A 13,123-nucleotide genomic window follows, 5' to 3' on the forward strand; every position below is an offset into this window, starting at 1 on the left:
TTTTCTGGATCTGATCCACGTTGATGGATAATTCTCAATATTACTAGTTCCCAGAAGCAACTATTACTGCCTCTAGTTTTAAAACCAAACCTGTGGAGAGATGTGGCAGAGATGTAACATATTTAATAGAGAGCTAAGTGTGATCAGACTGCTCCTGCATGAACAGTCCAATGGAAACCAACCTCCTAGAAGCTTGTGCAATAATCCTAATGATTACTACTTACTTAAATGAGTAAGGATTTCCAGCGTCAGAAACAGACACTAGATCATTGAATATCCACATTTATTTTCCTATAATATTACTGGAACTCTTTAACTGGGACGTGATTTGGAGGTAGCAGCAACGTTGGATAGGAACTATTAGTGTGATCATCTACTCTGGAAAAAAAAATTATTCACTTCAGTGATGTCAAAGAGAAGTAAAACTGACCTGATTATCCACAACAACGGGATAGAAGAAAGCAGCAAACACTGCTCAGAAATACGAGCATAGAATGTTTTACCTCAATCAAACCTGAAAAAGCACAAATTAGATTCATGCAGCTGACACAGGAGGGAGCCAGCTGGGCTGCAGCCTCCTCACTGCCTCTCAGGACGCAAGCCAACAGAACCAAATTCCAACTTCAACCCTTCTTCCTTCACTGCTGCTGAAAAAATACCTTCTGGTGATGGGCTCCTTTCTGTCCTTCCCATTTGCTTGAGAACACGACCCTCCTGCACAGCTGATCTGTTACAAACCAGTGCACAGTGACTGCTTTCCTTCCTTTTCTCTTACATTATTCACAGCAGCAGAGATAACAGGGGCACCGTTTCATGTCCTTTGTCTAATGTCTTCCCTGGGCACTGGAAGGAAAAACAGAGGCAGGAGGGAGAGGACTATGTATGCTGCCAAGAAGTCACTCTGTTCTCTGTCTTCACTGCTGGCTGCCCCTGGTGAAGAGTCAGAGGAAGTATAGAAAGACAATCAAGCTATGAAATCCTCATGGAGAAACATGTTGGTAGCATGACACCACCAATAGAGAAGAGGTTCTTTAAGAGCTGGAGGTGACTTCAAGGGAAATTTAACCTCTCAAAGTTCAGAGGGCTGGTCAGTTGAGCAGTCTGATAAATAAGCTTAACCAGCTTAACTATGGAAAACTGCAAATTACTGCTTTGGATTTTAAAATTGTAAAAGTCTAGAAAAAGCACCCTGGTTTTTTTCTTTCCTTTTTACTCACACTATTAATTTTATTTTTTTTTTTAAACAACATTTAAATGGCTGGAAGATTGTAAATGAAATATGGCCAATGAAGCTCAATCATTGCCATGGCAACATTGGGGTTGCAGTTATGTCATGAGAAAAATAGATATTATTGCTTTGCAGTTGCATGGTCGGCTGAATATCTGTAGGCATTATGTGAAGTGCTAGTATGTCCATTCACTCAACGGGAGATGAATTTCACCCCAAGCACCACCTTGTTCAAATAACAGTTATGCTGGAGTACAGCATATAACTGAATGCCTTAGGTGGTCTTCACTGTTTTCATTTATCCTACCTGCAGACAGAAGGTGCAGATTATTCTCTACAGAGTCCTGTCGCTTTTAAGAAGATTAAACAGATAAAGAGAAGATTTTAAGGATTATGGACCTGTTTATTATCAAATCCTATCAGTATTGCAGTGATCAAGAGACAAGCATCACTACTAGGGAAATGCAGTTTATTGTTTTTTTTTCTCTGACATACATCACTGAATTTTCATAACTAAAAAGAATAATGTAACACAGAGAAATTTGGAAGCAACACAGTATCAAGTGTAATTCGGCAACCTAAGTTAAATATTTTCTCTGCTGTGGGTGCAGATGTAGAGACATGCCAAGAAAAGATTGAAATTAAACTTATGTATTTTATATATTTGTAATTGTTTTATTTAACATACTGAAAGCACAATAAAATATATAAACTGCATATTCTCTGCATGCTTTTGTTTGAAATTTAATATTTTATATGACGGGAATAAATATTGCAGTGCAAATTATACCAACGGGACCTCTTGAAATGCTGATCCCCTCGCTCAGGGGAACAGCCCAGTGCCATTGCTAGGAGCGTGGGGATAACCCTAACCTGTGTTCTACCTGGGCACTCCTGCAGGAGGTTGCCCAAGGGAGAAGCAGAGTTTGAACCGTTTTTGTTCAATGCTTCAAAGGTCCAAGTGCAGGGATTGGTGTGAGTTCTTGCCAGCAGCTGCTGTTGCTTCTCTGCTCCTCCTTGGCTCACATGGAGGGATCCCCATCCAGGTTCAGTCTGCTCAGATGGATACATCAAAATTGGGACAACTTTTATTTCTCCCTGCAGGGCTATCACTCAAAGGTGATGCCACTGCAGTTGGAGTGGTTAGACAAAAGCTACAGCTGAGAATTTGCTTCTGAATTTTGTAACCATTTAAGGTTTTAATTATTTTGCTTTGGTTTTAATTAATTGCAGATCCAGGTAAAAACTCAGTCCTTAGAAGTCATTTAAGAACTCTTTGTTGTAGCAGGATAGCAGTGTGGTGCTGCTTTTCCATATTAAAAGGTTAGAAGGTGACTGGAAGAAGCAACTATGTTTTAAATGCCCAGTCTTCTTTGAAAGACTCCTTTACTTGAATGCAAACTCCTTTACTTGGGTTATCATTTTGGTTCAGTTTATTCCCTTGGCACAGCCAGCTTGCACTGCAGGCTGCTGCAAGAGGATGTGCAGCTTCTCTTCCATCCTTTTTCTCTCAGCAGCATCCCTGATGCCAGGAATACAACTGCGGCTGGACCCTGGGACCGCAGCATGTGAGGGCAGCAGGGAATCCTCCTGGGCAGATCTCTGCCTGCTGCTGACTGCAAAGCTGTTGCCCTGTCACAGGCATAGAAGGAAAAGGCCCCTCCACCTCTCCAGCCCAGTGTAAATGCCTTGTATATAACACAGCAAAACAAAATATCTGGGCTGCGCAGCAGTGTTGCCTTCGGGCTTTTCCAGTTTGGCTCTGTTTCAGTAGCTCCTCAGCTGGCCAGAAGCTGTATTTTGGGGGCAGGATGAGACATTGCTTACAGTAACTCAAAGTGAAGACCCTCCAGCCTGTCTCATCTAGGGAATAGTGATAATTTTGACATTTGAGTCACTGTTATTTGGCATCTGAATGACCTCCTGTTGGAAATTAATATAGCTGCTGACTAATCTCTGAACTATCAGTGCAGACTTTCTGCCTCTGTGAAATGAGGAGTTTGCTGTATCTGTGTTTTTGAAAGATGAAGATGCAATTGTTGGCTTTTTCCAGCCAATAAAATTGTTACCACATTGATTTACCTAACTTGTGCCCTCAGCAAGTTTGCTGATGACACCAAGCTGTGTGGTTCAGTTAATACCCTGGAGGGAAGGAATGCCATCCAGAGGGACCTTGACATGCTTGTGAGGTGGGCTGATGCCAACCTCATGGAGTTTAACCATGCCAAGTGCAAGGTCCTACACCTGGGTCGGAGCAATCCCAGGCACAGCTACAGGTTGGGCAGAGAAGAGATTCAGAGCAGCCCTGTGGAGAAGGACTTGGGGGTGTTGGTTGATGAGAAAATGAACATGAGCCGGCTTCAGTGTGCGCTTGCAGCCCAGAAAGCAACCGTATCCTGGGCTGCATCAAAAGGAGCGTGACCAGCAGGTCGAAGGAGGTGATCCTGCCCCTCTGCTCTGCCCTTGTGAGACCTCAACTGTGTGCAGTTCTGGTGTCCTCAACATAAAAAGGACATGGAACTGTTGGAACAAGTCCAGAGAAGGGCCACGAGGATGATCAGGGACTGGAGCACCTCCGGTATGAAGACAGGCTGAGAAAGTTGGGGCTGTTCAGCCTGGAGAAGAGAAGGCTGCGTGGAGACCTCATAGCAGCCTTCCAGTATCTGAAGGGGGCCTGCCTACAAGGGTGCTGGAGAGGGACTCTTCACTAGGGACTGGGGTAATGGGTTAAAAATTAAACAGGGGAAGTTTAGATTGGATATAAGGAAGAAGTTCTTTCCTGTTAGGGTGGTGAGGCACTGGAACGGGTTGCCCAGGGAGGTTGTGAATGATGCATCCCTGGCAGTGTTCAAGGCCAGGCTGTACAGAGCCTTTGGTGACATGGTTTAGTGTGAGGTGTCCCTGCCCATAGCAGGGGGTTTGGAATTTGATGATCTTAAGGTCCCTTCCAACCCTAACTATTCTATGATTCTACAAACTATGGTTTTCCAGTAGTGTCTGCTTCTCCTTAGGCTGAAATCCCCTGCACAGCCACTATTTCCAAATGCTTTCCTTCTGCTTTTTGCATTTCGATTTTTGATATGTCCATTTTAGAGCCTCAGCCATTTTGTATTCCAAGTCATGAACTCTCAATTCACAAACCTCTTCCAAAAGATGCAATTTAAAGGCTACCTTCTGCCTCTTCCCTTCACCTTCCCTCCCACACAATCTCCATCTTATCTTTGATACAGCAACCATTTATTTATCCTTAAATTTTATTGACTTGTGATTTGTGTGTCGCTCCATCCATAGCACTTCGGAGAAATAAAACTAACAAGAAGATGAGTTAGAAAAGAAGTGAACTGAAAATATGAAAAAAAATATATTCAGAATTATTAACTAAGAGTGCTGTAAAGATACAGTAGAATTCAATTTCCAGACTCAGTGGAGGTACATGGATTTGCCATTTTAATGCACACACTTAAAAGTGGTGACAGCTTTTAGGATAGAGCTGAGGCAATGAGGTTTAAAACACTCATTACATAAGCAATGTTTTCCTTCTCTGGCCATAGCGTTTCAGCTCAGTCTCTCTCCTGCTCTTATTCTTCCTTGTGTCCCTTTTCTCTTTTTTCCCTTTCCTATGTGCTTTAATGTGCAGGTATAGACTAATATAGTAGCTGTCACAGGTTGGTTACTTCTAATGAGCTCATCAGTGCAGTGTGTTACAAGTAGAATTTGTTTGATGCCTTTCAGCTAAGTCCACAGAAAAAGGTGTTATTCTTCATGTTGTATAAGAGGAAACAAAGGTACGTCTTATTTTCTTGATACCTGAGGTCCCATATTGCATAAACCTCCCAAACATTGGCTCTTGCTACAACATGCCTCATTTCTACAATGCATTCAGAACCAAATACAACTTTACCACTAGGTGCAAAGTACATAAATACGTCTTGCTTTTGCTCCTGATGATCAAATACTGGAATTTCGACATAGCAATAATTCTGCTCTGCTCAGTGAAATTCTCACTGTAGTAATGGCTGTAAGGCTGAGCCAAATGAGCTCATGTGCGTTGGTTTGTGAACTCTGACGCCAGGAGTGCATTGTAGTGAGGATCAATTTTAATCACAATAATTGATCTGTATCCTTAGTCATTCCTAATGTCAGTCACACATGATGTGCAAAGAAAGTAGTTGTTAAAAAGACAGAGAGGGGATATATAATAGCACAAGCAAATCTATCTATGATGCAAACACCGCTGGGAACTGTAGAAGCAATGCTGTGAAGAGCACTGCTGCAATTAAAATGCAGTTTTCTTAGCAGATGTCGAAGCCACACAAGTATTTGATTCATGTATTTAAAGTCTACATATAGCAGGAAGACATTAAAGTGATAAAGACATGACATAACATGGGATGTTGGCTACCTGATCTGTTTATACATCTCTGAAGCAAAAGCAGTTGGCTACAGCAAGCTGACTGGTGTTAGCCATTGGGGTGATCCAGGCAGCTCGGCTCCTCCATCCTTCCTGATGGAGGAACACTGGCACGGGAACGTGCACACATTGCCCACTGTCTATTTTGCTCTTCTATGTGCAGCAAGATTCATTAGAGCAGATGGACTCTGAAACAGTGAGAATTGCTGATGGCCCAAAACACTGGTGACACGAGATTTCCTTTGCAAATGGAAATGGACAGCACCATTTGTAGCTTGTCTTTTGCTCTCTCAGACTTTGCCATTACAAATCTGGTTTGTAACAATAGGGAGAGTTCCTCTAATCAGAAGTGTGCTCAGCACCTCTCTCATCCTGAGATAGCTTTGCTGTCACACTAATAGAAAGAACAAATGAACACAATACAGCTTGCATAAGCTTTTGATCTTTGCTTTCATCAGCCTTTCTGTTTTCAGCTCCCTGATAGAAGAAAATAGCAATGTGTAAAAATGAAGTGTACTTCGACAGTGTTGACTGGAGTTAATATTAGTAGTTCCTTCCATTATCAAATACTGAGTAGTTTCAAACAATGCTGGAGATTTCTAACCATAAACTCATCAGAAATCCCAAGCCTGCTTTTTCCAGATTTATGATAAGTATAGCACTATTTAGTCGGACTCTTTTGGATTCTCTTAAGCAACTTTTATGTTTGCTTCCTCTACAGCTGAAAACCAATACATGGTGGCAATAAGAAACCAAATTTATTTTTATATATAAAGTTATGTGCCAGATGGTGTTTACTACTAGTTTTTGAAGAACAGCTTTTAAAACCTTAATTTCAAGTGGTTCCTAACCAATACTCCAAGGGCTTCAGCCTGCTATGAAGGCGTTCCTGGTGGTCGTCTGGTTTCTAACTGGAAGGTGGTACCACAAGGTAACAAATGAGTTCAGTAGATGATTGTGTTCCCTCCTCTGGGGAACAGCACAGAGATGTTACACAGCTGTGGCCGGGGAGAAAGATACAAGAACAGGCTTTAGCAAGGTAGGTGCCTCCAACGCAAGCTCTCAACAAGCCAGTGCAAGAAGAAAATATCACCATTTCTCAGTGGCCTAAGGATTATGTTGTTGTATTGCAGTTGTGCCTCTTGAACTTTGTGAGGTTGGACTCCCCAGGCCACTAAAACTGCTATTTTGAAAAGTCAAGCAGGTATTTCATATGATGTAGCCCACATCATCTACCGTCATCTCCTTTGATGAAAGTAATTCTCTTCCAAAGGAGTTTGTTTTTTGCAAGAGTTTCTGAAAACATGGGGGTGAAAGCAATAAAGAATAAATGAACAAATACACCCCTCACCAGAACACAGTATATTGCTCAGGAACTGCTCGGGGCACATGGTGGTACTGCGGTTCTGACCGATCAGTGATGATTCACACAACATCCACTTAACAAAACAGCACAGGTCAACCTGGCTTGTGCCAGCACCTCCTAAAACTCCTCACAGATGGCACGATGGCTTCATTGTTATGATCAGCATTTTCCATTAGAAATAAACATTATGGCTTAACAGACAGTTAATCCTTTCTTTACTGAGCCCAGATTTCTGCTGTAGCTTCTTTGTAGGATCTTTCTGCTTATTAAAGGAAGCTGCAGTTTTCTGTTATGTGCCAACAGCCATCAGTGGGGATCAATGAACCTCCATGGATAAATCAAATAAGAACATCCTGAACCAACTCACCAGCTCCCCACCAGCAATTACGGTGTGATCAGTCTCAGAAACCATATAGGAATCCTTACAATGAAAGGCTAGAGCGTATGGGCTCTTTTTATCCTCTCAAGCTCTTTGATGGTTGAGTTCTTTCCTACTGGGTGAAGCAATAAACCTATTTTACAGTTCTGTCAGCTTCACTGCAACAGGTTGCAGTCTGTAAGGAAAGAGCTGTGAAAGTGGCTGGCAGATATAACAGATCTCTCCTTTCTGCACAGTGCGATACAGCCATTTCAGATCTGGAGACCTTGGTGAGCAGGACACCCTACTTAGACATGTCATGGTTTGGGAAAGAGCAGAGAGGGAAAGGGAAGAAAAAGGCGTATCGTGACTGGTGCTAGAGCTGCCCTGTCCTGCAGCTCAGAGTGGTCCACTAAGATAGAGACAACCCCAGCTATTCCCCACTGCTTTGGGGTGTGAATTAATGTTTGCTGCCCTTTTAGCCTAGTGCCAAATTTCTAAGATCCAAACTGTCAAAGAGATAACTCCCCAAGGAGTTATGTAGGGGTGGCCCCAGTGCAAGAGATCTGAGTGCTCTCATATTCAAGTAGGAGCTAGATGTGTGCCTCAGAAAAAAGGCTTGTTGTATCCCTGCAGGGGATAGTAACTTGTGCAGGGAGGAGGAAAAGACCCTTTCCTTCATTTTGTTATCATCTGCAGGAGGGAAAATCCAATGGGAAGCAAGAGGACTAGAAAAGTCTCACCTTCTCCTCTTCCAGCTTCCTAGCAGAGCAGCAGGGCGCAGTAGATATGATCGTTACTGCTCCATACAGTATGTTTTAGACCTCAGCAGAAACTACTAAACTTCTCCCCAATTTAGGACTGAGCTGGCATTTTCATTGTCCCACAAGGAGTCCTGCCATGTCTTTCACAGCTGTGATTGGCACTGCAGCTGTGATGCTGAGGGGAGATGACAGTTTGTAACTTTGGATGCTGTGGCAGGGTACCTCTAGGAAGCCTGCATGACTGCTCTCTTGCTCCAGGGATTAAGAGAGTTTTGCTATCAGGCCTGCTTGTGTTTTACTGAGTATTTAAGATGTTTTCTCAGTGATGATCAAAACAAATCTTTGCTCTCTGTACAGTATTTGTCAGGATGGTATATTCTCTAAAAGAATTGCTTTTGCTCAGATTTGTCATTCTTATTGATTGCTACAATATTGCATAACATAGTAAACAATAATATGAAGCTCCAATATAGCTCTTTCCATACAAAGCCCATGAAAGGATCCTTTATAGCACATGAATATTTCTAAAGAGCTTTTCTAAGCCATTTCCCTGTTAAAAATACCATGAAATCAGATCTAAGCTTTTTCCACTTTGTAAATGTGGAAACTACTAACGCTGTTCCTGTCTACCCCGGGCTGACTCATGCGCTGCTGGCGTCATGCTCCGAAGTGGCAGCTCAGCCCTGCAGTCAATGCGCGCAGCCCAGCTGCATACCTGTCACCTCCGACTGACCACCGCCGGCTCCATCACGGTGCAGACTCTCATCGTAAGTGCCGCTGTCACCCATAGCCTCTGCCCTGGGGCTGGGGCCCAGGCTAAACCCCAGCCTCTGCCCTGCTCCCGTGCTGCCTGTGGGAAGAGCTGGCTAGGACTGGCTCTGTGTTTTTTCCCCTTTCCTCACGAAGCAGCAGTTAGGACTGCATTGCTCAGAAAGGAACAGATCTTGCTCCAAGTCATCTTCTAAATCAGCAAACCCTTCCTTACCGTTCACTCCCCCTAATTTAATTCTATGACTTCCTAAGCTCCCTGCCTGCTTTTACTGCAGCCTCCTTGCGCAGGTACTCTTTGGGGCTGTACGCTGTTCTCCTCCTCTCTCCTTCTCAAGGAACACAAGGTTTAAGAGGATGCTTGACTCCAGAGTCATGAGCCCATAGGTCCAGTGAAGTCACCATCAGTGCTTTAGAATGGTCCTTGAGGCACTTCTGTGGGATCTTTAATCTTGCTTCCAATCTTTGTGCCAAAGACTGACAAAGGCTGAGACGGTATGACATCCCATGATGCCCAAGGATCTGTTTTTTGCAGGAGAAATCTCTCAGTGGATAATGTGAATTTACAGCCAGTTAATGCTGTTACAACAGCACCAACGAGTTCAAGGAATCTACAGCAAGATGTGCAGCCAGGGCTCACCACATTTGGGGATGTTTCCTGTTTTCAGTTGGTAGCTGAAGTGTATGGTTCAGATTGCAGAAGGGTCCCCGGCACAGAAGCAGCCTGTGTGGAGGGATGTAGTGCTGCTGTGCTTTGTGCAGTTGTCTCAAGGGCTCCAGGATAGCTGGAAAAGCCCTACACCACGACTTCACCAGGGTCAGACAGTGCCCAGAACCTCAGTTTTACCACTTAGTTTGAGTACTGATGCAGGAGGACATTTCAGTAGCTTCTCTGATCATCTACAGTATTTAGGCAGGATTTCATTCTCATCCCTCAGGTACTCCAGAATGTTCTACACTCACAATCGAATCATTTGAGCTTTACTAGGAGAGAAGATTGGATTAGTGGCTGAACAAGCCAGATCAGGTTATATGTTTCTTGTGCAGTTTTATTTTCTTCCTACTACCACAGGGATACATATAAATTATCATACCTATGAAACCACCAGCATTTGCCATATGGGGAGATCTTGTTGCAATGACCGTACATTTCTTAAGTGTAAACATTTTTATTTGGGATCTGATAAGGAAATCAGAGGTGAAAGGCACACACAGAGCTTGTCTTCTGACAGGACAGTCAGGAAATAGCATTTTTCTGAGCTCCCCAGCTGTCTGTCAATGACCAATTACTGTTTAATTCCATTTAGCCCAGCTTCAACTGGTCTGAATATGTTCTATTTACAAGTGCCCTGAGATCAGCCCAAGTTGCTCCAGACTTCAGTGTGCTGACGCTGGAGGAGATAACAGAAGTAATTTGCTGATTCACTGTAACCATTTTCATAAAATATGAGTCAGGATTTTTTTCTTTCATGTAATGATGAAATTAGGTTAGCATGCTTTGCTGGGCACTTAGCCCTACTATGTGCGTTCTCAGTGGCATCTGCTGTTCCTACACTATATTTTTGGAAGCATAACCAGGTTTTTGAGGACACATCTTGTCCTGTTTGGCTTCTCAGTAAACTGACATTCACCACTCCATGTCTTGAATTAGAAGCCTCTTCTCCACTTCATTATAGAGTCATGATATCAAGTGGATTTTCTGCAACCTCTCACCTGTTGGACTATTAAATAGCCATTTAAATTCCATGCTTATGTGAGCTTCTCCAAAACTGGAGCAAAGTTTGCTGAATGCCCAAGGATCCACCTCAAATTGCAGAGCAGGGAGATGCCTCTTCCTTCAGATTTCTCGTTCATCTTGGAGCAGGATCATTATCGCATCCCCTTCACGTGGGACCTTGCACATGCATTACCTGTCAGTGTGTCTCTGTCAGTGCATCTGCAAACCTTCTTCTCCTTGATTCTGATGGTGCCTTTCTAGTTTCCTACAGTTAAAGAAGCTATTCCAAATTGAAGTAGTTATGGTTGAAAATGAGATCAGCATTTAAATAGATTTCCTGAGGAAATGTTTTAATGGTTACTTTTATAGCCTATTTTGTGCTTTTTAACTTTTTCCTCTCTGGCCAAAGGTCAAGAAATTATTTCATACAGACCAGAGCTTGAGCATCAGTACAGGAAAAAAGCTAATTCTGACTAATCTCATGCGTTTGATTGTTTTGATTCATTTTCATTCTGAGCACCAATAGCAGAAGAAAAGGTGAATTGCACTCTGTCTTCAGAGAGACCTTTTTGGGTGAATGAAAACGTTCTCCACTTCTAGGTTCAGGCAATACATAAACTTCACATTAAAGAATAAAACTCCATAAAGCTCAGCAGGAGCTATAAAAGCTCTGACTTCAGTGGACTTCTCTCCTTCTACTTCCTCTGAGAGACATTTGCATATCAAGTAGTTCTCAGTACTTTTACTCCGGTAAGATCCGATTTTCCCACTATGCCTACTACATTGAAAAAACAGGCAGAGACACAATCAATTCCTTCTGAAACCTGGCTGAGCTCTCAGTCCAAAGTGCGTGGTGATGAGCAGAAGAGCTTACCATGCCCTGACAGTCATGTGTGTGATCTGTTGGGTTCACCCTGGCAGGCTGGAAAGGAATATTTCTTATAGCTATGTTTCTCCTTTTGTGTGCGTGTGTGCAAAAGTGAACACCCAGTTAACCCGGAAAGTGCACTTCCCCCCCTCCATGTTGTTTCAGAAGCATTCATTTAAAATTAAGGTCATGAGGATTTTTTTCTTTGTTTCCTCAGATGGTTTCCTTTGAGACAGAATATGCATCATTTGTGACATGAAATTCTGGAGTTTTGGAAGGAAAAGGTAATCCTGCAATGGAAATTTCCAACAGCAAAGATTATTTTCTTCCACCTCGCTGAACTGCAGAGCAGAGAGCCAAATGTGCAGGATATCTCAGATCTAAACACACATGAGAATTGAGAAAGTGTAGATCAGGATCTGACCTTTACAGTTTCCAGCCTGGTAATCTTCAATATTTTGCAACTTTCTTTATTGCTATCACAGTCTGAACTTACTCTGCACATCCAAATCCCTGTGAAATCTGATATAATCTGAAAGTAGGGCTGGACCCCATCACCACAGGGGAGGATTTAGGTGCTGTTATTCTAGCAAAACGTGACCTTGCATTTGGTTATCCACCACGTGCTATGGACATTGAGCTTTGCATTCATGAAACCCAATAAGGGGCACAGTTCCAAGCTCCTGTGAGAAATTGGCTGTGCTTCTAAAATTTTATTCAGCAAGAAATCAGTGCTGTGCGTCACTGGTCAAAAGATGACTAAGCTCTGGTTATAAGTGATATAAATGATAAAGATTTAAAGCTAGATTATCCCACTTTTGACTCCTATTGAGTACTACCTTACTTCTTAACCTGTGAATTAGAGTGAAGTGAATCTTTAAAGTATGTGTTTGCTCAAAAGCTTTGCTGATGAGAAATGTATTTATGTATATGTTAAATGCTTTCTTGAATTAGGGCCAAAGTAGCAGGAGGGGGCAAGAATCCAGGCTTTAGAGAGTGTTTCTTGTACATCACATCGGCAGAGGAGACATGGTCTCCAGGGTTACCTTTAAAATCTTCATTTCCAAAACAAACAAACTGTTGTGGGTGAAATCTCAGCTTTACTGAACTGAGTAGCAAGAGCCCAGCAAGCTCAGTGGCCCCAGGATGCCATCATACAGACATCCTTCTCCTTCATTCAGGCTCCTGCCACTTTTTGACTTATTGAAGAACAGATTGCTGCCAGCCCTGTGACCGTGTCCCTGGCCTTCCTGCCTGCGGTCATTCACAGCAGCCTGGTGACATCACGATGGCACAGATTTACATCTGCCTCCTCAAAAATACGCAGAGAGATAAAGGCACAATTCCAAGAAAATCCAGCTCTCCCTGCCTGACATTAAATTAGGTTTATCAGCCATCGAACATAAGCTTTTCTCTGTACATGAAACACTGTTCCCTTACCCAGTTGTGTCGTGGTGCTGGTAGAAAAAAACGAAGACAGAGATGTAGCTTTTGCATAGTAAATCACTGTTTTGAAAGTGCAGTCGAACCATTAGCTAATTAATTTGCCCAGTTAATCACTCAATAGCTACATACAATGGTTGGGCAGAGCTGTGGGCTTCATTCTGGCACAGGCCAAACGTGCACACTCCCATGCTGTCCAT

This window comes from Pezoporus occidentalis, unplaced genomic scaffold (genome assembly GCF_034315485.1).
Source record: "Pezoporus occidentalis ecotype Australia unplaced genomic scaffold, CSIRO_AGI_Poc_V1 ctg63, whole genome shotgun sequence".
Lineage (NCBI taxonomy): Eukaryota > Metazoa > Chordata > Aves > Psittaciformes > Psittacidae > Pezoporus > Pezoporus occidentalis.